The following is a 23,512-nucleotide window of genomic DNA, read 5'->3' on the forward strand; positions in this document are numbered from 1 at the left end:
ACAAACACACGTGCATTTTGACAATTTGAATCCTCCTCTGTTCCTGCCATTATACCCTTGAAACTTGGTCCCCAAGGAAGTGTTCTAGAAAAACATCTTTCCACACTTTCAAACTCCATTCTTAAGCTCAAAACATTGGTACGATCCAATTTTGCTAAAAGGGACTTTATTACAGCGTTCTGGTGGGGATTCAAATTGGCCTAACCTTTTTTTGAAGGCCCTTTGACAGTCTCTATAAGAGCTCTAAAGTGTGTAGTAATCTACTTTCTGGACTATGTCTGATTTACATTTTTTACAAGTAACCAAAACCGTATACACAAGAATATTTATCGCTCCGTCATTTAGGGGAAAATGTAATCGGAACAAGTGTTTGCATAAAGCGACGTCAGCCATTCAGCAGAAATGGGGAATATTTATTTGTGTAGGAACCATGGCCTCATTCACTCCATTAACAGATATTTACTGAGCATCTACTAGGAGCCAGGAACGCTCCCATCATCAGGGTTACTAGTTACGACACTGAACGAGACATACACAATTCTCTCTCTCTTGGAACTTACAGTGACAGGGAAAGGAGAGTAAACAATTAGCGTAGAAATAGACACAACTGTATCAGGTAGAGACAAGTGCTGTGAATACGATTACAGTGACGTGATAGGAAATAACTATGTGGGTACTGACACTGACCCCACTTACGTCTTGTGTCATCAGCTCGTGGCTTGGACTTCGCACCCTGAGATGACCCCGGCTGTCCCCCAACTGAAGAGTCTGGCAGTGGAGCCAAGCTGAAGGAATGGTCTGCAGCAGTCAGGGAAGGCTTCCTGTAGGAGGAGAACATGAAGAGATCATGGCTCTGCCCGGAGGAATGAAGAGGATTTCTTTAAAAAAAAAATCCTTCAGGTACAGGAGATCCTAGTTTTCATCCAGTTGCAAAGCTGAGATTTTGATTCAGAAATCTTTGCAAGAGACTAGAATGAGGTTGTTCAAAGTCACTTTGGTTAAGCCGCCTGCTGACCACAAATGAAAATTAATTTATAAATTGACTTAACACTCCCATGCAGTACAGGGTGATTTTTTTTCTATTTGCATTTCCGTTTTCGTTGATTCCAGGGGCACACCAAATTTTCCAGCATAACTGCGCCTTGATCTTAACGAATCCACTTTCTGACATTGCTGTGTGTCAGCGCCAGCCTTACAAAAGGACGCTGAGATAGTAGCAAACACTGATCACAAGAAGTGGATGTGAGCTCACAATCTAGGGGCAGAGAAGTCACCTGTGTGTGAAGGAGCCCGTGACAGCTGAGTTCAGCAGTTCAGCTCCGGGAAGGATGACGTCCGTGAAAGTCTCTTTTTGGTGAATGAACTCAGATGTGAGGAGCGGGTGGGAAGGCCGGAGGAGGGGAAGGTCCTGGAGAGAAAGGGTCCACCCTTCTCCTAGACCACGGCCTTATTATTAATGTCTCTGTGTCTATTAAAATATATAGAAGCTAACAAAAATCAAGAAATATTTTGAATGCTTACAATGTAATGCAGTTTTTTGGTATATATATATATTTTATTGAAATATAGTCAGTTTACAACATTGTGTCAGTTTCTGGTGGACAGCCCAGTGCTTCAGTCATACATGAACATATAGATATTCATTTTCATATTCTGTTTCACCGTAAGTTACTATAAGATATTGAATATAGTTCCCTGTGCGATACAGTATGAACTTGTTGTTTTATCTATTTTATTTATATTAGTTGGTATCTGCAAATCTCGAACTGTTTCTAAGAAGTATACGCTCCCAAGTGGAATGGTGGTCTTTGGAAATAAAGTTAAATGATTAATTATATGTGAGGCCCTCTAGGGGTTTCAGACCTGGATAAATGTCCCCTCTGCCAGGTGGCTTGTCTCCCAGCCCCACAGTAAGCCTGGGACACTTGAGTAGCCAATCCATGACTCACGTTGGGTCATTTTTGCCAAAGAGATGTTGTTGCAAAATTGTTGATTGGACCCAGAATCAAAAAGAGAATAAATCATCATCGAATTAAAACAGTAGCATCCTTACTCTGAATGGGAGGACCACCGAGCGTGCGATTTCTTTTCCATGATTGATTCACAGATGAATGGAAAGGAGCCTGGGTCGCCTCTGCTACAGCCTACAGAGGAGGCGTGGGAATAAACAATGCTCACAGTGTCACTTTTCATTACCCCGTCACCCTCTCACTCAATTTGGCACACCGGTTTCAGAAGCATCCCTGCCATCCATTAACAGTGAATTATTTACGTTAACAGCTGGCGCCAAGTGCTTCCCAGATGCTATTTCGTGGGAGCCGTGGAGCACTTTACAAACGTTGCCTGGGGCCCCGTGTGAGTAACCAAGCTCAGTGTCTCACTGAAGGGGATTTTTTTTCCTTTTCCCAAATAGAAAATGACCACACGCAGAGTCCCTCCACGTGGAAAACTCAGACACCAATCCTTGGCATCTAATCTCAGGACTCCCACTTGCTGGCCCGGGTCTAACGGGGAAACACAGCGGTGGGGCCTCCCACCACCCGGTGCTCACACGCTGGGAGTCGGTCGTGGGTTAGAATTCATCACTTACTCCGGCAAAGTCATGGAGGATACCACTCACATACCGGGACGTCTCGCCTCTCTTCCGAAATGCCACCTGGGGACATACACGCTCTCCTATTAACCAAACTACCACTGTACCAGGGAGCCCAAATCACAGCACCGTCAAAGAAACGAGTTGGGATCATTTAGACTTTTTTTTTCTGACTCCCGCCCACACGCGCATCCATTCAATGCCTCATCTCTTCCATCCCCGAGATGACAGCTCAGTAACAGAGAAAAACGCTTCAGATGATACCATTCAGGGACCGCCAACGGGCTGACCAAACGCAGGTGGCAGATTTTTATGTTAATGAGTATTTCTCGGAATTAAAAAAAAAAAAAAAAGAAAAAAGGCAGCTCTGAAGGAGGCGCCTTGAGGAACAGTTGCAGCCCAGCCATGTCCTTGTGTTTACCCGGCAGCTTCAGGCAAAGGACCGCAGTCGGCGTGGGCTCTTGGATGACGATGTAAATTGGGGAGCTTTTTCCGAGCACGTCAATTATTCTAATCAGGCTCCACGAAGCTTCTCCAAGTTTCCTCACCCTCTGTGAGGTTTGCTGAGTAGGGGAGGAAAGAGGGAGAAACTCACCAACTCATAAAGCTTTTTTAAATTGTCCTGGATCTTTTCAGACCTGGGAGCTAATGCCTGTCTTCCTGGAAAAGTCATAAAAATGGATGGCGTGCACACTCACACACACACACACACACTGCTCTCCGGGGACTCCTTCCATTGTCCACGCTACCCCTGGCATCCTCATCTCTGGGTCCCCCACTCTCTACTGCAAGATCTTCTACAAACTGTGAATCCGTCAGGATTCTCCAGAGAAACAGAATGAACAGGATAGACACAGATACGCACAGAAAGACATCTGGGATGAGGGGTGGGCTGACCCGGCGGTGGGGGCTGAGAAGTCCTGGGACCTGCCCCCTGCGGGCTGGAGGACCAGGTCCTGGTTCCATCTGGGTCTAAAGGTCTGAGACCTGGGAGCACCAATACCCAAGGGCGGGAGAAGATGGACATCCTGGCTCAAGCAGAGCGCAGACGCACCCTTGGTGGAGCCCCTCCCCCGCAAAAGTGCTTTTTTTTTTTTTTTTTTTTTGAAATCTCAGCTACAGCAAATCACGCTACTGCAGATAGCTATAGCTGAGTTGCGTATTTTTTTAATGCCATCATCCAGGTTCCCCTCAAGGAGGGCTTTCTCTTTTATGTTCCAAGAGAGATGTTACCGCCCTGCCCATAATCACGAAACACAAGAAACCTCCTCAATATCCAGCAATAGGGGAAGAGTTAAGTAAATGACAGTGTAGCCAGATGCTGAAGTCTCGTTGCGCCATAAAAACTATGTTTACACAGATTGTTTTAATAGCTGCAGTAAGATGCTTTTTATAGAACACTGTAAAGAATAACGCTGGAATAATGCTCTCCTTGAAAGCTCGCTTCCGCTGGGGTTGGGTGTACCTTACTGGGAACGCTCCCCTGTGGGACCGTGGCAGGGAACCTGCAGCTGCCCCGCCCAGCATCATGTGTGCTTCATGGGTTCAGTTTTCCAACTAGGGGAGGCTGGTTGGATGCAGGGAAGACAAGACAAAGACAAAACAGCAATGGGGAGAGGGTGGCGTGGCATGTTTCCCACCCGGCTGCTGGACAGGATTTTTGTTTCTCTGTTTAGAAGACAGAGGACCAATTTTACAATAATGTAGAAATAATAGCTAACATTTTTAAGTACTAACCATGGGTTGGGCACAGCACTGTTCTCCACTCCATGTGTGTATTAATGACACTTCATTTATTCAAGGACCCAATGATGTCAAGAAAACAAATGGGACCGTTTTTATGAAACACATGTGTAGCTGTGAGAACAAACAGGGCTGTTATTCATTACACACATTCCGATGAATTTGCTAGTTAAAAAGCAGACAAAGATCTCTCTCTCTCTCTCGTGAAGGGAAAGATGATAAATAACAAATTATGAAGGATCCTGGGAAGTGACAAGTGCTTTCAAAATACACAGTGAAGCAGGGCAAGAGGGTTGAGCACATGAGGATGATTTTAAACAAGAGGAAAAAAGGTAAAAGAAAATGATGCCCTTTCAAAAAAATTATAGTTATTATCTCTGGGAGGGTAATTTCCATTTTATTTTAGAGCAGTTTTCCAAATAATCCACAAATAGTGTATTAAGGACTTCTTCTCTGAGACTGCCATTTATCAGAGAAGCCACAAGACAAAATGGGAATGGTTAGTCCTGTCTGGGCACAGAGAGTGGCACTACTGCTTACTAGCAGAACCACCATGAATAGCGCAGATTTTCTCCTCTGTGACAAGGGGAGTGATTTAAAGATTAAATGGTACAACATTTGTGTAACAGTGAGAAATACTTTAGGTGATAGGTTATAAAACTTAACCACAGTAACTTGAATAATAAACAGATTTATTTTCCTTGTATGACAAGATGTCTAGGAACAGACAACTTTGACATTGGGCTCAGTGATGTCTGAACCAAAAGTTTTTTTTTTTCCCCCTCTTTGGTCCTTTGACTCATAGTTACAAGATGGCTGCTGTAGCTCAGGCTATCACAGCCAGGTCCATAGCAAGTAGAAAAAGAAAGACAGAAGGGAGGCGGTGATTATTAGCAAAACAAATGCTTTTATAAAACCCTACAGAAGAGTTTAACCTCTTACCTCATTGGCTAGAATTTGGCCATCGCAACTTAAAGGCGAGGTAGAGAATGGATGTTATGTTATCCAGTAACCACTTTTTCCCACGCTGAACACAAAAGCACTGTGCCTAGGGCATAGTCTATACATGCTGGCTACTCCTATGGTCAGATGTTTCTAAAGAGTTACCTTTGCTTTTAGAAAGACAGTGTGGGGGTGTCATGCTTGAGGAGACACTGTCTCCTTTAGGTGTCCCCAAGGCAGCTTTGTGCCATTATTGTTTTCTAGACATCAACACTTGATAACGGGTAGGTTTTGTTCAATGTGTTCACACTCCAGTTTTCATCAGCTGAAGCCATTTCCCCGGGCATGCCCAGATGCACTGCTAAATTGGGATCATTTAGGGTTAATTTATTGGAAGCCAAGCGGTTACGGAGGGCTCCCCAAGGGGATTCAACCCAGGAAGTCCCACCACCTCTATCACCCAGAGGATCGGCCACCCCGTAAACAGCAGTGGGGACAGACACCCAGCTACTAAGGTGGCCTGCAGACTCACAGTCACGCATGTGCACACATCTCACCACGGCCTCTGGCACCAGCCTGGCCCACACTCCATCTCCTCTTGTGTGAACACTTTAAGAGCCCCTAACAGCCTCCCTGAGCCCTCTGCTCTCTGCGCTAGAGCAATCACTTTATGTAATAAATCAGACCATGCCACTCGCCCACTTAAAAGCTTTCAGCAGCACCCACTGCATTATTTTTTTTTAATTGGTGTATAACATTGCATCGGTTTTAGGTGTCCAAGGCAATGCTTCGATATTTGTGTATATTATGAAATGATGATCACAATGAGTTTAATTAGCATTCATCATATCACATAGTTACCATTTTCTTCTTGTGTTGAGAACTTTTAAGATTTCCTCTCATAACATAACTTTCAAATATACAGTACAGTATTGTTAACTGCCGTCACCAAGCTGCGCATTATAATCCCCAGATTTATTTACCTTATAACGGGAAGTTTGTACCTTTTTGACTCATTCTTTACATAATTCCTTATATAAAGATTTTATTCTAAATGCAATGGGAGAATAAGATAAGAATCGAAGAATATAAAGTGGTGTGTTGTTCCAACTGTCCACGCTAACCCAGCCCTGTCCTGACAGTGCCTTCCCGTAGGATGCTGTGAGGTTTGCCGGGCACAGTCACTGGACTTAATTTATCCTACGGATGCAAAGCACAATTCAGCTTCCAGGAAAGGGGTCTGGTTTCCAGAAGCCTTTAAGCTCCTACTCGAGCACACAGACTTGACTGGCACTGCTGACAGACTTGGAGAAGATGGTGAGGTTTGTGGAGAGAGCCTGTATCTGGCCACTTCGGACGCACGTGGGTCACGGGCAGGGAGCTGGTGGCAGCTGACCGCGCACCGGGGACACGCTCCGAGGAGCCTGGACACTGCGAGCAATCCATCACCCCCGGCGGCGAGGCCTGGATGCTGATTCAGAAGCGAGCCTGGGGGGATGAGAGATGCTCCCGGCCTTTGTCTTGGCGCCGTCTTCTCTCCGGACGCCAGGGCAGGGGCGCATCCCCCCCCGCAGATGACACGGAGGCTGCTCCTGGCCCAGAGCTGGAGTAGAAACAGCTGGAAGGAGCGCACGGGTGGGGCCGCTCCCCGCCTCGCCCTCTGTCCCCGTGATGGGAAGTTCAGCGCGAGGAGCAGGAAGTGCCAAGCTGGTCACACGGGGCCGGAAAGAAGCCTTTGGACGACACCTGTCAGGGGACCCGGTCGTAACCCGGGAGCGCTGCGCCGGGGGCGGGGAGGGGCTCGGCAGGGTCCTGGGGGACCCCTGAGCCTCCACCCTGCCGTCCGGCCTGGGGCGCAGGGCGCGGGGCTGACCAGCGGGAGAGGACCTGGGCCCTGGGCACGGACAGCCTCGCCCGTATTCATTTCACCCCCCGCACCATCCGCCAGGCAAAGAGCAGAAGGAACCCTCCACGTTGGAAGCCAGGTGTTGATTCGTTTACGCAGTCATTCAAGGATGATTTCTTGAGCGTCTGCCCGCTGACAGGCAGCAGGTCAACAGCAGCGAGCAAAGTGGATGGAACCCCTGCCCTCGGAGAGCTTAATTCGTGTGCATAGAAAGAAAATGAGTAAATGAAATACGTCCAGAATACTTTCATTTTCCGGATAAAAGGGGAACAAAGAAGACAGAGAGAAAGAGAGAGGTGCTCACCCAAATGTCTTGAGTCTGGGGTTTGCATCACACACAGAACAGCTGCTCCGGGAGCAACAGTGGCTGAGAAGGGAAGGCAGAGGCTTGACCCGAACGATGAGCTGGCGTCCAGGCTTACACATGGCTGTTCCTGGAGTGTCAGATGCCACTTGGTTAGAACTCAAAGTGGGGATTTCTCTTTGGACTGTCAATTTGAGTTGCATGATCGTATAATTCTGCCGGGTAGATATAGGTTTCTCCGGGGAAGGAACCGAGGGAGAATTAATAAATAGGTCAGTAAATTATTGAGGACAGCTGGAGGAACCAACATTGATTGAACATTCATGATATTCGAAGAGCCAGGATTTAATATTATGGATTTTTAAATCCCTACTACACTTCAAGTCAAACATGATCTTCATTTTATAGCTGAAGACAATGAGGAGCAGAAGGAGGTTGTAAGTGGTTTTTTTGGCCAAATCAGGCCCGTGGATATTTTTAATTTTTTTGATCCTGTAATGTTAAAAAAAAAATTGATTAGTTACCAAAATTTCACACATATAGGATTTCATATTTAAAAACTCAGATTTCTCTTTAAACATTGTGGGATATGGCCGGGCAGGCACCCCATCCTGCATATAACATTAGGCCTCTTCTTAACGTCATACACAAAAATTTACTCAAAATGGACTGTAGACCTTCATGTACGTTCTGAAACTATAAACCTCTTAGAAGAAAACAGAGGTAAATCAACATGGCCTTGGATTAGGAAATAGTTTCTTAGCTGTGACTCCAAAACCACACATGACAAAAGAAAAAATAGATATTAGACTTTATCATATTTTAAATGAGCAAAGAGTTTGAATAGACAGTTCCATTAAAAAGATACTCAGATAATCACATGAAAATCTGCTCACCGTTATTGGGTCATTAGGGAAAGGAAAATCAAAACCACTATGAGGTACCATTTTAAACCCACTAAGGTGGCTATAATCTAAGAGGTGGATAATAATAATTATATATTGGCAACGATGTGGAAAACCTGGAACCCTCACATGTCGCTGGTGGGAATGTGAAATTGTGCAGCTGCTTTGGGGAACAGTTTAGCAATTCTTCAAAAAAAAAAAATTAAACATAAAGTTACCCTGTGACCCAGGAATTCCACTCCTAAATAATACCAAACAGAATCAAAAGCATATGTCCGTACAAAAACGCGTACCCAAATATCCATTTCATCATTACTCACAGTGGACAAGAGTTGGGACAAAGTGTCCTTTAATTCCCGTGTTGGTAAATTCGCATGTCGGTCTGTGCGTCCGATGGAATCTTACTCTTCCTTTAAAAGGACTGAAGTGCTGATATGTGCTTGGACGTGATGAATCTTGAAAGCAACGTGCTGAGTGAAAGAAGCCAGACGCGAAAGGCTGTCACATGATTCCATTTATCATTGTACCATCTGCATCACTGTATCATCATATCACACGATTCCGTTTATCATTGCATCATTGTATCATGGTTCCATTTAAATGAATTACCCATTGCTGCCCGTAGGCTAAAGCCCCAGCCCTTTGGCGGGGCCACAGGATCTGTCGCCCTTTGGCTCCTGCCTGGTGCCAGGAGCCCCCGCCCCGCCCCCACCTGCCCGGACCCCCAGCGTGCGCAGCAGTGACGCGCCGCTTCTGAGAGGAGGTGTGTCGCAGATGGGAGTGCCTTCTCCGCGCTCTCTCCTCCTCACCCAGGCACCCATCGCAGGGAAGGGACCGCTCCCCGACACCACGTGGGAGGACTTCCATGAGCCGGGGTTAAGAGGGAAAGGATTCTCTTGTGCCAACAACGCATTGAGATGGGGGTGGAGGGGTGGGGCGGGGATTTCTTCGTTATGCCAGTTTCTGTCATTAATACGGCCCCATATAATCAGTCTCATGATGTCATTAAGATAACAAAGTCCAAATGGGTAATTTGAAAGTGATATTAATTATGTAAATCAAAGCTTTAAGCTTGACATAAAATGTTCCCCCTGGTTCGATCCGGCCCGCTCCTTATTGAACGTGGTTCCTCCCCCCACCCCCCAAGCTCGATAGCTAAGGGTTTCACCCCCTCACAAGTACACAGAGTGACAATGTTCCCATTTGATAAGCGTTGTAGGAAGGTGGCCTTACAGCCCTAGACCTGACAAGTATGAAACGCTGGCTGCTTCTTACGGACACTCCAGAAACCGCTCTGCTTTTCCTGTCTGTTGGTTTATTTTTCTTCAATAAAGTTGCATAAACAAACAAACAAAAAAGCCACCATACCATTAAAAGTCAAACTTTCAACACACTCTTTATCCAGGCGAAATCTGTACTCTTCAAACATGTCCTAGAAAAAAGCAAATCTGTTTTGGAATGGTGATCACTGCCCTGATAAACAGGCCCCTTTCTTGTTAAAATGGGGCTCACAGAAAGCATTCATTTCTCCAGTAAGAGACGCCAAAGGTTTAGTGGGATAAGTACAGGGCTGGAGCAGGAGGGCTGGCCGAGGGCCGGGGGCCGGGGCGAAGGGTATGCGCGCGCAGGCGCTAAGCAGGTGTCCCCGAGCCAGCCAGTCACCGGAGGTGGGCAGCTGTGTTCCCACCCACCCTCCCCGGGGTTGCAGCCTCCCCAGGTCAGGGCTGCAAGGTCATGAAGCGGAGGCGTGGCCTCTCTCCTGGCCCATTCGCCGGGTCCACCTGGGGGCTGCAGGCTCACCTGTGCGGGTGTGACACCTCCCTGCCCGTGATGCTCTCTCATCCACTGGAGAGTCTTTTATCCTCACCCAAGGGCAACACTGCCTCCGGAGAGGAGAAAACACGTCAAGAGAGGATGAGGTTGTTTGGGGCTTTAGGGGCCCCTTTGTTTAGCCCCCTGGCTTTCTGCGTTTCTGTCTGATGACAAAGGCAAAATTGTCATTGGATGAACAAACATTGGCCACGACCATAATCGCCCCACTGGATGGAAAATGCCCCTCTTGTTGGCATTTGACGTCTCTGTTCATTACACAGTTTCTTTCCTCTCAGAGAAATGCCAACTACATTTGACAGAAAATTGTAAAGTATTGTAAATGTTGACGTTTTCTAGATAAATACTGTCAACACATGCCAAAACATTGTGACAGAGTGGTACATACCAGTCGCAGGATAATGATGGCATTTATAAGCAAGTAAATTTACAGCCACTGCTGATTTAAATTTGGGAAATGCGACCTAAGCCTGAAATGGTTCAATGACCATCGGACGTCTTCCTCCCATCCTTCATGGGACTCCTCTGGTGTCACAGCCTTCCTTGAAGCCAATGCTGAAGGTCTTCTCCTGAGGTGCCTGTGGAAGTGGGGGTTGGGGCCCAGACACATCAATTCCACTTGTCCCCCCCTCCCCGATTCGCCCCCGTCCCGTGGAAAGACCGCTCCGTTGAATGGATCTGTCTTCAGCGGTCACCAGCGTGGCTTTGGAGTCAGAGAGGACTGAGTTTCATTCCTGACTCCAATGCTTACTAGGTAAAAGTCATCTTTTAGGAAATTCTAATTTCCTCCTGCCTAAAATAGAGGCAATGACAGCACCTGGTCCATTGGCTGGTTGGGGAGGCTGGATGAGAGGCAAGATGTGAAGGAATTACATCACGGCTGTCTCTGACGCATCCCAGTGGTCACGTTCATTATTATAAAATACACTGTTACAATAGCTCTTAAAAATAACCGCACTCTGCGCTCTCGAGGTGAATTTGAGGATGAAGGGCTGGCTGGCGGCCGTCCCGGGTCTGAGCGCAGCATCCCATTTGTGGAGACGGCGCTTGCTGAGCGTTGGGAACTTGGGCTCAGAGGATGAAACATGATTGTATACCCTCCATATCATATCTTCAGAAATAGCTATCTGCCCCCACCACTCTCATAATTATCTAACCCAAATATACACAGAAATGGAAGTCTATTTCCACCCCTACTAAGGCAGTAGTTTTGGCTTCCTATGAAATTGGGAAGTTATTTTTTCATTATCAGATGTAACGCTTCCACCCCCTCCTCCATCTCTCTCCTATCTCCCTCCCCACCTCGCCCCCTCCCCCGGGTCTTGTCACAGACCAATGAAGCCCCTTGTCTGGGGTGGGCCTCAGAAGTCAGTCATTTTCAAAGACCTCCCCCACCATGACTGCCAGGCAGTGTGAGAACCGCTGACCAGAGGTTTGCAAGCCCTGCAGGTGGTTTTAATTAATGATGCTGACTTGTGAGCCCTTGGCCTGGGTCCTCCCATCTGTGGATGGGGGATGTCCACGGCCTCCGTGTCCCTCCTCACCAGGGCGTAGGCAGATGTGAGAAATGGGGAAGGACTCTGGTCAAGTTACATACAAGTGATCAGGACCCCAAACATACCAATTCTCCATGGCCAGGAAGCACACTGCTTCCCAAAGGGCTTCATTCAGAGGGCTTTGACCTCACCACCTGGGAGTCACAGTAGCCGGTGGGTCCTTCCCACGGGCCATCGTCTTGACTCTTCGTCTCTGTGGGATGTGGGTCTCCCCGACGGGGGGTTCCTGTCTAATGGGTTTGGAATTTCAGCATGGGATGATGCAAAAATTCTGAAACTGGACCTACCTATCATATGATGGAAAATTCACTGGCTAGCAAACATGAGAGAAATTGGGGCAGATACGAGTGGAGGTGAGAAGTCCGGTAAAGAAGCCCCCATCACAGCCCCGTTCCAGAGCTTGATTCTGGCACCTTAAGGGGAAAAGAAGGAACAGGTGGCAGGGAGAGTCAGGAGCTAAATTCAAAGGATAAGTTAAGTGAATAGATGTGGGTGCAAGGAAGCCACTGATGCCACAGATGACTGTGACTTAGTCTTTTTTTATTTTTCAGTTTTCAGTTTTATTCGGTAGAATTGTTACAGTCTGACTGCACATTTACCGTATATTGCCTGTAAATACATACACACAATATACTGCAGATTTTAAAAAATTACATATATGCACTGTTCATTGTTTCTAAGAACACTTGGAGCTTTAGCTTTTTAAACTTACATAGTAATCAAAGGAGTAAAGCCGACCACAAAATAATAATTAATTCAAAAAGATACGTAGCAACATTACTTATAATCGCCAAGACATGGACGCAACCCAAGTGCACTTCAACAGATGAAGGGATAAAGAAGATGCGCATGTATGTAACGGAATACAGCTCACCCGTGAGAAAGAAGGGCATTTTCCCATTGGTGGCCCTTCATTCACTTTTTTTTTTTTTTTTTTTGGACTGTGACTGGGTCTTGCTTTCACACGTTAAAACTTAATGGGGTATAATATCAAATAGACAAACAACAAGGCCCTCCTGGAGGGCACAGGGAACAGAAGTTCAATTTCGTGTAATAACCTATAATGGAAACGAATCTGAAAACATACATACACGCGTGTGCACGTGTAACTGAATCACTTTGCTATACACCTGAAACTTATGCTGTAACGTTAACTACACTTGAATAAACTTTTTTTTTTTAATTTTTTGAAACTTATGGTGTGTATAAGGGACATACGACCTAATCCCCAGGGTGAGTGCACCCACGCCAGGAAGAGCAGCGTCTGAGAAAGACAGAACGCGCCAACCGGGGTGTCATTCTTCTAAGGCAAACGCTCCCCTACACGAGTGCGGGAGAAATGGAAGATAAAACCTTGAGCAATTAAAGGGTTTCCGTATAAGCTGTATAAGCTTACTCTGTGATGGGAGAAAAGGCTAGAGAGGCTTTTAAAAAGTGAGTCCGTTGGAATCTGTTAAGTTTTGTTTTTTTTTTTTAAATCTAGGTAAGAATGCCAGTGCAGAGTAAGAGGATAGCAGCACACAGAAGGAAAAAGTGAACGTACTCTGAGATCTGTTCTTCATTCCAAAGCCCAGTGAACAAAATCGTGTCTCCTCTGCCAGCTCAGGCATTCAGCTAACAGTGCAGAAAAGACTCCAGTTGGATTGATGGTTGACTGTTAGCCCTCCACCTCTCCCTCTGTGGCTAGGTTGTTTGTAGCAGAAAACAAGCTGAAAATGCTGAAAGATTGAATATTAAAGGCTTAATTTGGGTGCTCAGGCTTTTATTAGGCTCAAAATTGTCACTTTTCTCACTAAACGGAAAAGAAATGTTCAGCGCCTGCTAACAATGGCCTCAATCATGTTGGGTCCTATTTCATCCCGTGATAAATAGTCATTAATTACACATTGATAATTTTCATGCTTGGAACCACACCGCGATGTAGGAACACGTTTATATATAGACACATAATACCAATGTGATCTCAGCTCATGAGAAGGGGTTACAGTGCCTTTGGTCTGTGCAAGATTGAGGGTTGACTGGAGTCTTGTTCTGCAAATAAAGCTCCCCGCAGAGAGAGGAAAGATGAGGATAAAAAAGTGTTCCACCGAGTGCGGCGGGCACTGCCTGTGTAATTTTGCGTGTGTGCCTTTCCAGTTTCTCTTCTAACACATCACTGCGTTTCTTTCAATAGAATTAACTTCTTGTTCTTTGAACAATTTTAGAGTAAGTCCTAAAATTATTATGTGCTGCTTTGACACCTGGGGAAGTCAGGAGGGTCTGGAGTAACGTAACCGCTAGTCTCTGCCCCCAGTCTGCTGTTACAGCAGCCGTCGTGACATTGTGTGTGTGTGTGTGTGTGTGTGTGTGTACACAAGTGCATACCCAATGGGCAGGCCCCTGGTCTGCACGACCGGTTAAACTGAACAACGCGTACACTGATACTCATCCGTTCCCACAGTGGATTTTTGTGTTGATCTGACTCCTTGCTAGTTATCTGCTAGGAGCGATGGATGGATGAGTCAGTGAATGAGACAGATCTAGTCTCTGATCCTCCAGAACTGAGTGTCTGAAAGATGTAAGTAAGTTCGTGCACTCCCTGACAGTCATGGATCACATCCAACAAGTCCTCGAATTCCCACAACGTTGCCAGAACGAAGGCAAGACAAGGGCTACTGGTCCCATTTCCAAGCGTGGCAGCCGAGGTCCAGCAAGGCAGAGCACGTGGCCAACACGGGGCTAAAACTAGACAAAGTCCTGAGTCTGATCGGGGTTCCTCCTTCCAGCAAGGACGGCACTGTGCATTCACATGCATCGTGACAGGATCCCTAAGGCTATTCCAAGGGAAAAATTGGTAGGCAGTGATAAAATGCAGTCTCGTCCCCCCTGCGGCGTGAATTCTGTTATTTTTCTCTATTCTGATTTTTTACTATACCCCTGATCCTCATTCTCACCAAGCCATGCTGCACTCCTGAACATCTGGTGAATTCCTGTACCTGTGAAATACACCAGCCATTCTTTTCTCGTTTTCCTGACCCGCCCCTCACCACCACCACCCTCAGAACTAGAGGGACATAGTAATAGATATATGTCACATCTGTGTCACCCTCAGGTGACATAGAGGATGTCCGGCTAAATCTGAATTTCACATAAGTTATGAATTGTTAGTATAAGTATGTCTTAAATATAGCTTTGGATATACTTATAGTAAAATCATCGATTATTTATCTGAAGTGGAAATGTGCCTGGGGGCCCTGCATTTTTATTTGGTAAATCTGATCATTCCTCTTGTAATCTACCTCTTCCACCTCCTTTTTTCTAGGAAGTTTGTAAAATGTCTCCATAATTAATTCCATTTTATTCTGTGTATTTTTTTTTTCTCTCATCTTTAGAAATCTCAGTCAAGGAAAGAATTAGATGCTGGCGGGGGAGGGAGGAGTATTTTGCATAATTCCTTCCTACCTGGATTGCTTGCACCTCAGGTCTCAAAGGGAAGGGAAAAAAAGTCAAACTATAAAGTCAGGGCGTAATCCCCAATCCTATTCATTGCTTTTAATAAATGCCAGTTTTGAAAACTGGAATTCATGAGGTGGGAGTATAAATTTTACAAGCTTTGATATCCCGATGCAGGGTTTGATATTTCCAGCCTGAAGAAATGAAATTCTGAGGGAAAAAGACAAAAGGTAGAACCCTTCTGTGGAAACACATAATCAGAAGCATTTAATCGTCATGTTCTCGGTGTTCACTTGATGTTTGCAAAGGGATAAAGACGTTGGGGGGGGGGGGCGGGTCCACGGAACTTTTCGCGAATTTTCAGTACCTTCGTACTTTAAAAAGATTTCCAAAGTGGCAAGATTATATTGAACAAAGGAAATAATTAGATTCGCAGTGGGCAAAGGTGTTTTAAGAGAGCCTTCCTTTCAGCAAGGAAATAGGGCAGTTTGCATCACTGTGGTCAGGATGTGCGTGACCTGGCTGGTACCCATCATACTATTTTTTTCCCCTTTTTTTAAATTGAGATACAGTTGATTTATAATGCTGTGTTAATTTCAGGTGTACAGCAAAGTGATTAAATTATACATATACATACAAGTGTTCTTTTTCATTATATGTCATTACGAGATATTGATTATAATTCCCTGTGCTATGTATATAGTAGGTCCTTGCTGACCATCACACTATTGAGAACATGAAAAGGGAATTTTTTTTCCGCTAAAATAATTAGAATGATAAATATGGCCTCTTAATTGCCTCCTGAAATCTGGTGAGGGGGCAGTGATGATACTCAGGGTCCGTGGGGGGAAAAGCCAGCAGTTATGTTGTGTCTTTAACCAGATACCCCACACGGTAACATCTGTGTCAGTGAATTTCCAGGGAGAAAGCAACTGGGTGTTGATGATTTGGAGCTATTTAAATGGATGTGAACAGCTGTTAATAAAACAAGATAGCACTCAAAGAATTTTGAGAGGAATGAAAGAAGCAAAATGAGAAACAGTGAGGGGAGGAGTGACCGTGGTTATCTTTTTTGAAGGGTTTGTCCTCCTAGTCTTGTCCCCCAGCAAAACCCAAGTGAAGGACCTGATCGGATCACAACAAATTAGTTGATCCCTGAAGAATGAGGGGTTGACCCCCCCCACAAGCAGTCGAAAATCCAGATAACTTAGAGCTGACCCTCATACCCACGAATTCAACCAGCGATGGGGCGTGTAGTACTCAAGTATTTACTGCTGAAAAAAATGCACAAAGAAGTGGACCCCACACCATTTAAGACCACGTCGTCCAAGGAGCAGGTCTGTCTCACGTGAAAAATACCGTCTAGAACAGAGAACCACCTGCGCGAGCCACCACAGAGCGAGCCGTCTCTCCCTAGTTACCTATTGCCCTGGCTAGGTGGTTGGCTGGGGCTAACGGAAGCTCAGGGGCATCACGAGACATTAACTGCACAGGAACAGAAGAACGAATGTCAGTTCTCAAAGAAGGAGGCTATAATTTGGACAAACAAGATGATTAGTTCTAATGCAAGTCATCGTGGATACAAGGTTCTAAAACATTAGCACGTAGGGGGGAAAAGACACATCACTGTCAGAAGTTCTTCAAATGGAAGACAAAACAGAATCCCCCACCCCCCACCATTCAACCACCATGCAATAAAAACACAGAAAAACTATTACAAAAAAAGCCATGCAAACAGTTTAGGTTTAAGATTTTCACAGCTTATTGAAAGCCATGCATTGAAGCATTTGTCTCAGAGGAAGCAAAGAAAGTGTTTGCACAGGGGCCTGTTTCAGAACGGCTCTGAAATCAGCCACCATGTGGCAAGCCCGTGGCCAAGCCGAGCTTTGCCAGCTGGGGTGGCCGAGAAGAGGACTAGAAATGAACGGAGCGAGGGATGAAGCTAAGACTGTGTCTCAGGAAACAGGAGGTTCGGGGACCGCTGGGAACGCAGAGGAGAACACAGGGGGAGCCCCTACAAGTCTCCCCGCTGCAGAAGGAGTTCATCGCACCTCGTAAGAGCCATGACAATCACTGAATTCTTTCCAGAAGACACATTCACAGTTAGGCATAACCAGTTGAAATGCCGGCCACTTGCAGAAGATGCGACAGGATGGAAAACGGCCAAACCAGTATAAATAGTCTGGCTCAGCTCATGCGGGGAAGGAGGAGGAACTCAGCACTGACAAAAGGCACCGAAGATGCGAGATCCGCAAACTGAAACGCCTGTTACCCTGACACCAGGCAGCAGGTCTGTCAGGACGGAAGCCCTAAGCCTGAGAAGATACGAGGAGAGGTAATTTGGGGCGAAAACAGAGCCTTTGAGTGTACGACCATCAGAAATAATGTTTCTAGCTGTTCTTCATGAGATAATGAGAGGAATTTATTACTAATCTCTTAATTTTAAAAACAGGATGCGCAGAGGGAGCAGAGGGGCAGAGAGGGGTGCGAGAGGACCCGGGACAGCCAGCCCATGGGACACCTTATGTCCCTCTGTCCCAGGACCTGGTGGCCCCCACCGCTTCCTTCACCAGGAGTCTCTGCACCGTACATCTTGTAGGTCTACGGGTGGAGACAGGAGTGGAATCAACAGGAGGGTGGGCTCCGAGGAAATGCCCCCATGCCCCATCCTCAGTCCAGATTCATTTAAAGCCCAGGTTGAAGAGTCGAGATGCTTTAGGCTCCGTGTGACGCCATCTGCACGGCTGTGGCGTAATCCCTGCCCTTGTCCCTCCCAACTTTCCGCCACGTTCAGTGAGTGGAGTCTCCTGGACCCGCAGACTCTGGATGTGAGCAGTGCTTCTGTGAAGTCAAGTCATCGATGTGCTTCCAGCCACAGTGACTGTTTCAGGAATGGGCATTTGACCCCCGTAGCCCCGCAAGGTGACTGGCCTGCAGGAAATAAGCCCTCTGCGGCATAAATCTCATAGAAGTTGGAGTTTCCTACAAGAAGCACATTTAGAAGAACGGTCCACATTTCAGGAGACCTCAGGCTGGGGGGTGCTTGGCGCTGGCATCTGCCCGTCCATGCTGAGCCCTGTCCGTCTGGGGAGTGAGGGCTAAGCAGGTTTCTTGTTTCCCCAGTGATGTCATCCTGAAACTCTGAAACGATGACCTAGTGTGTTTATAAAACCCACCATCACTAGCAAATGCCATCTTGCCCATGGCCCATCACACCTGGACATCACACCTGCCTAGCTGCTTTGCAACTGTGTACAGTGTCAATTTTGTGGACAGAAACCATCGGCTACATGCCTAAGAGGGGCTGCACGCAGAGTGTCCAGCCGGGACCCTCCCCCACCCGCCCAAGCTGCAACCTGAGTGCATCCCATCGCTTGCTGGGACCTGCTGGGAAATGACGTGCTCTTTCCTGCGGGACATCGACCTGGAAGGACAGGCAAATTATTAAAAAGATAATTCTATTATCTTCAGCTTTTAGCATTAAAGAGTTTTCAAAGTCCCAGGTGCTCGTTCTTAATCACAACACCCTCCTAACAGCTACGAGAGCGATGATATTAACATAGCGGGAATTATCAGGCAAACTGGTCACAGAAGGTGATAGTGCTCATGTTTAATTTTCATTCTAACAAAAAGTCTTCTAAAAGCCTTGTAAACCCTCTATCAAGAAAACGCATCAGACTCTTTTTATTGCCTGCCCTGTAGGCTATCAAAATGTTTGCATATTGAAACCCGTTCTTGTTAAAGAAACCCTTTCTTTCCTCTTTATGAGACATTTATTTTATGCTGTATTAAGCCAACAAGAGAAAAATTGATCTGATGTTTGCTCTTATATGTGATTTAATATAAATACACATGAGTCTCAAATATATAATTTTTCCTATAACTGCATGCCCAAGTGTTTCTCCCCGGTCGGCTCCAGGAAAGATTGTTAAAATAGCTTTTATAATTAACCCTTCCCTGTGGATGGGATTTCTCATTTGGTTGTTCTTATTACAACTGCGATCTTAATCTCCTATCGCGTTTCAGTCACTGAAAGAAATAGATTGAAAGGTTGAAGAACGGGCCAAAAAAAAATCACTCGTGCAAGTAATATTAATACCGGAAGAAGCCTCTTTAAATGTAGAAAAAGGCTACATCTGATTCCCTAAAGAGAAACTTCTGCTCCTTGAACCAAAAGAAATATGTTGAAAGGCTGCCTCTTCCTTACCTGGTCTGTCACCTTAGGGAGTATATTTCAGAACAGCGGCCGCCACGAGGATGGAGATAATGTCAGGAGGATCAAGTTAAGAGAAACCCAGCCTACAGCTTCATGGAGAAATTAAATGAGACCCTGATCAAGACGTGCCTGAAGGCCACCCTCTGCTGTTCCTTTTTGTTGATGAGAACCAACGAATTCTGACAGTTGTCTAAGTCAGACTGAGAACGGATTTATGTCTTGGGTCACCCCAAGTGCCCTAGCCTCTGGAGGCCCACGGCCAGCAGCCCTTGGCTCTTCTGACAGATTTAGCCTCCCCTGATGGATGGCCCGGGCCTTCCTGCATAACTGATCATTGTGTGTGTGTGTGTGTGTGTGTGTGTGTGTGTGTGTGTGCACCTGTGTGTGTCACATTTACCAAGGGCTCTGACCTCTAGGTCACTCTTACTGCACAGAGAGGAGGAACAAGAAAGATGGGAAAACAAGAAAAAGTTGTGCTCTAAGGAAATAGTGGACAGTGGGAGCCCAAGGGGATTGCAAATGCTCAACATGAGAAAAGATGGCCCCCGGTGCCCACGGTGTCCCCAGACGTCTTGCCCAGTCTCCTAGTTTATCTCTTCCCAGAGAGTCCCTCCCCACACTCAAAACTCTTCCTCATTTATCTGTGGTTAAAGGCTCCCCAGTTGATGTGTGTTACCAGCTGGCTGAGACGGGTGTGGATAAGGTAGAAAGCAAGCATCTCCCCCAGACTCCTTCCAAATGCCCATCGGAAAGGAAGGGCTTTGCGGCAGTCTTGCAGTCCACTCTCCTCCTTCACTGGGACACCCTGGGACACAGCAAGCACCCCCTCTCACCTCTTCATCAACAAGCTAGGCGGTGGCATTGCCAGACGAAATACAGCTGCCCAGTTAAATTCGATCTTTCAGTATTTTTTAGAGTGAGTGCGTCCCCAAGATTGCGTGGGATACACTGATACTAAAAACATGGATTCCTTGTTTATCTGAAATGAACACTTAACTAGGCATCTTGTGTTTAGCGTGGTTGAATCTGACAATCTTGACAGGAAACCTTCCAGCAAACACAGTAATGGTGTTTACATCACTGAGCTGGGTGTCCAGGAGTCAAGGGCAGATGGCCAGTTTCCCCTGCAACTTCCGTTAGCGATCCTTCAGCGTTGCCGATTCAACTGAAGGAGACCACGCAAGGGCAGGTTTGGCCCTAAGTCTGGCTCCTAATCTAGTAAGTGTTAGCTATTCCTTTATCGAGTGTGCAGGGTAGGTCTGAAAATCATTGCAAACTCTTGGCACAAGGTCAGACGCCCAGTAAGCACTGGTCATCATCATTACTGTTAACGATCAGGTCATTATTGCAGAGATACTGTCTGTGAGCCCTTTCGGCAACGCCAGTCAGCCAGAAGTGGGTGCAAATACTCCTCTTAGAAAAGAAAATGGGAACAAAACGATTTGACATCATTTTTCTGGAGACAGATGGATACGTACTAAGCGAAAAGGTGACTTCCCTGCAAAGGAGCTCAGATCCAAGACTTCCTGTTTCCCACCAACCTCTAAACACGCCGGTGGGATGAGGCTAAAGCATCCTTATATGTGGAGGGAAAAGAGAAAGAGAATTCAGTTCAGATGCTGGAGGGAACTTGGAGGTAACAGAGAGCACCCCTTCCTTCAGTTCTCGAAGGAGCAGAAGGCGATAAAGGAGGTTATGAATGGCCAGAGCTATCGGCAGGAACAGATTTTAAATAACACATTTTGATTCATCAGCTTTGATCCAAAATCTTTATTATAGCAAATGGCAGTTATTAGATAAAGATGCCCTGTGTCTCGGCAATAAAGGAGCAATGGTGCTTTCAACCCATTTGAGCTGGTTAAGCTTTCATGGATTAAAAGCCTTTTAATAATATCTGCTGAAAAGTGTTTCTCTCCCAGTGCAGTGCAGTAACAAAAATCATTGTACAACCATTAAGTGAAGCCTGGACCGGAAAGATAATGGTCTCGGGTTTATAAAGTTAGACATCGTGACAGATTATGCCCTGAAGTTCCGGCAGCGCAATTCTGTCCAATAAGCATTCAGAAGTTCAGATGTTTATCTGAATTTCAGGACCTCCAGAGACATGTTTCCGCCCATCGGCTTATCCAGGAGCAGTTTTTTCTCTTTTTGATTCTGAGGAGCAGAGTCAGGTGGTTTGACGAGGGAAAAACAGGAGCAGAGAGAAAGGCTCAGGGTGTCCCACTCCGGCACACGCCCAAAATACGGAACCAGCCCACCCGTGGCGCCCTCCAGCCGCCCTCTCTTGGAGTCGCCTTGGGTTGCTCAGGACCCTGGAGGATGTGCAGGGCAGCTCTGCAGGGCAGGTCACCTGTTAATGTCACCCTGTCATCCCTGGATCCAGGGCAGCCAGCATCTGTCCAGCTCTGACTTCCCGCCGGCACCTGAACCCTGGCACAGCCCTTCTCCAGCAGAACCAGCTTCTCACGCTTTATTAGCTTTTTCTCCCTTTAAAATAAGTTAATGTGATAAGCCCCGTCCCCCTCCCTCCTCCTCCCCTCCCTCCTCCTCCTCTTCCTCTCCCCTTTCCACCTCTAGCTTTCCCATTAGCTGCCAGCACCACACTCTCCTTTCTGTCCTCATTTGTACATAATCAGACCTGAAAGGTGAGGTCTTTTGTGACTGTTTCTAAAAGACCACACAATCGTGTATTCTTTACTGAGCTCACTGCCCTGTGATCCTCGACACTTTCTGATCTCGGTTTCCCACCATATCAGGAGCCACCTAGCTCCCACCTGGAACAACAGCTGAAAAGCAGACGTGTACACCTGCCTCAGGTCACACCTGCCCCTGGTACCACGACACACACACACACACGCACACCTGGGCCTGGGGTAGAGATTTTTTTTTTCCCACCCAGCTTCTGACTCCTTTCAGCATTCACCAAAGAAACAATGCAAACCACTGGGGAGGCTTTGTGAGAAGCTTTAACCTAAATGACATTCATAACGCTCTTCTTCTTCAAAAAGTGTCCTATTTGAGTGAATACACCAAAGGACAAAACTGAAGTTTTCCCCTTCTCCATCAAAACGTAGCCTGTTTTCGAGAGCGTTCTTTGCTTCCTCGTGGAAAAGAGCCTGGCACTGCGGCATGAATGTGGGAGCAGATTAAAGATGTTCTCCACTCCTCTCCAGGGGTCAGGACTGGTAACTGCGCATCCCAGGACAAAATGCTGGGTGCATAGGGAGGTGTGAGTTTCAACGTGACAGAAAACAAAAGAGCACCCCTTTAGTTATTATAAAAATGCAGTAATAACCACTCTTAAGTATCATTCGATCCCAGCTGGGCCAACCTTTGAAACAGGACCTGTGGGTCCCAGGAGGCCCCGGACACTAGACCTAAATCATGGAACACTCTTGCCCCCACAGGGATGACATCCTTGTCCTTCAAGACCAGAAGCTGTTTTGTAGTTAGCATAGTCTTTGTGCAACCAATTAAAATATTAACATAGCCTGGATTTCACAGCCAGGGCTGACCCGGCCAGAACTAAGACAAATTACTGTGGATTTTACCATGCCTGCCACACAGAGGAAGCCAGTCTGTGGCTGTCAGCACACTATTTTAATTATTATCAATCTCTTTTTTTTCTTTTTTTGGGGGGGAGGAGGTAATTAGATTTATTGATTTTTTTTTTTTTGATGGAAGTACTGGGGATTGAACCCAGGACCTCGTGCGTGGTAAGCACGCGCTCTACCACTGAGCTACACCCTCTCCCAAGTTATTATCAATCTTCTTGAGGTCGGTGCATGTCTCATCCAGCCTCCTACCTCTATTCTTAGTGAAGAACTGGCGTATTAATTTATCCGTTCATATCCATTCAACACGTGTTTTTTGCAGACCTGTAAGGCCTGCTCCCAAGATCAAATCTGGGAATTTAACAGGGGGGGGGTGAAGCCAGACCTGCCGCAGCCCCACGAGGTGATGGTCAGTAACGAAACAAACCCATCAAGCCTTCACGGAAAAGGTCTGTAAAGCGACCACGGGACCAAAGCTGAGCTACGCGGCCCTGTTATCACGAAAAATAGCAAGGTGGGGTCAGAGCGACA

The 23,512-nt window shown here is 46.4% G+C and overlaps 1 non-coding gene across 1 annotated transcript; it reads right to left on the bottom strand.

Moving 5' to 3' along the window:
- Positions 1 to 23,105: 23,105 nt before the first annotated feature.
- On the bottom strand, positions 23,106 to 23,177 carry TRNAG-ACC. The gene has a single exon. It is a non-coding gene; the product is annotated as a tRNA-Gly (tRNA).
- Positions 23,178 to 23,512: the final 335 nt, after the last annotated feature.

The sequence above is a fragment of the Camelus ferus genome, chromosome 32 (assembly GCF_009834535.1).
Source record: "Camelus ferus isolate YT-003-E chromosome 32, BCGSAC_Cfer_1.0, whole genome shotgun sequence".
Lineage (NCBI taxonomy): Eukaryota > Metazoa > Chordata > Mammalia > Artiodactyla > Camelidae > Camelus > Camelus ferus.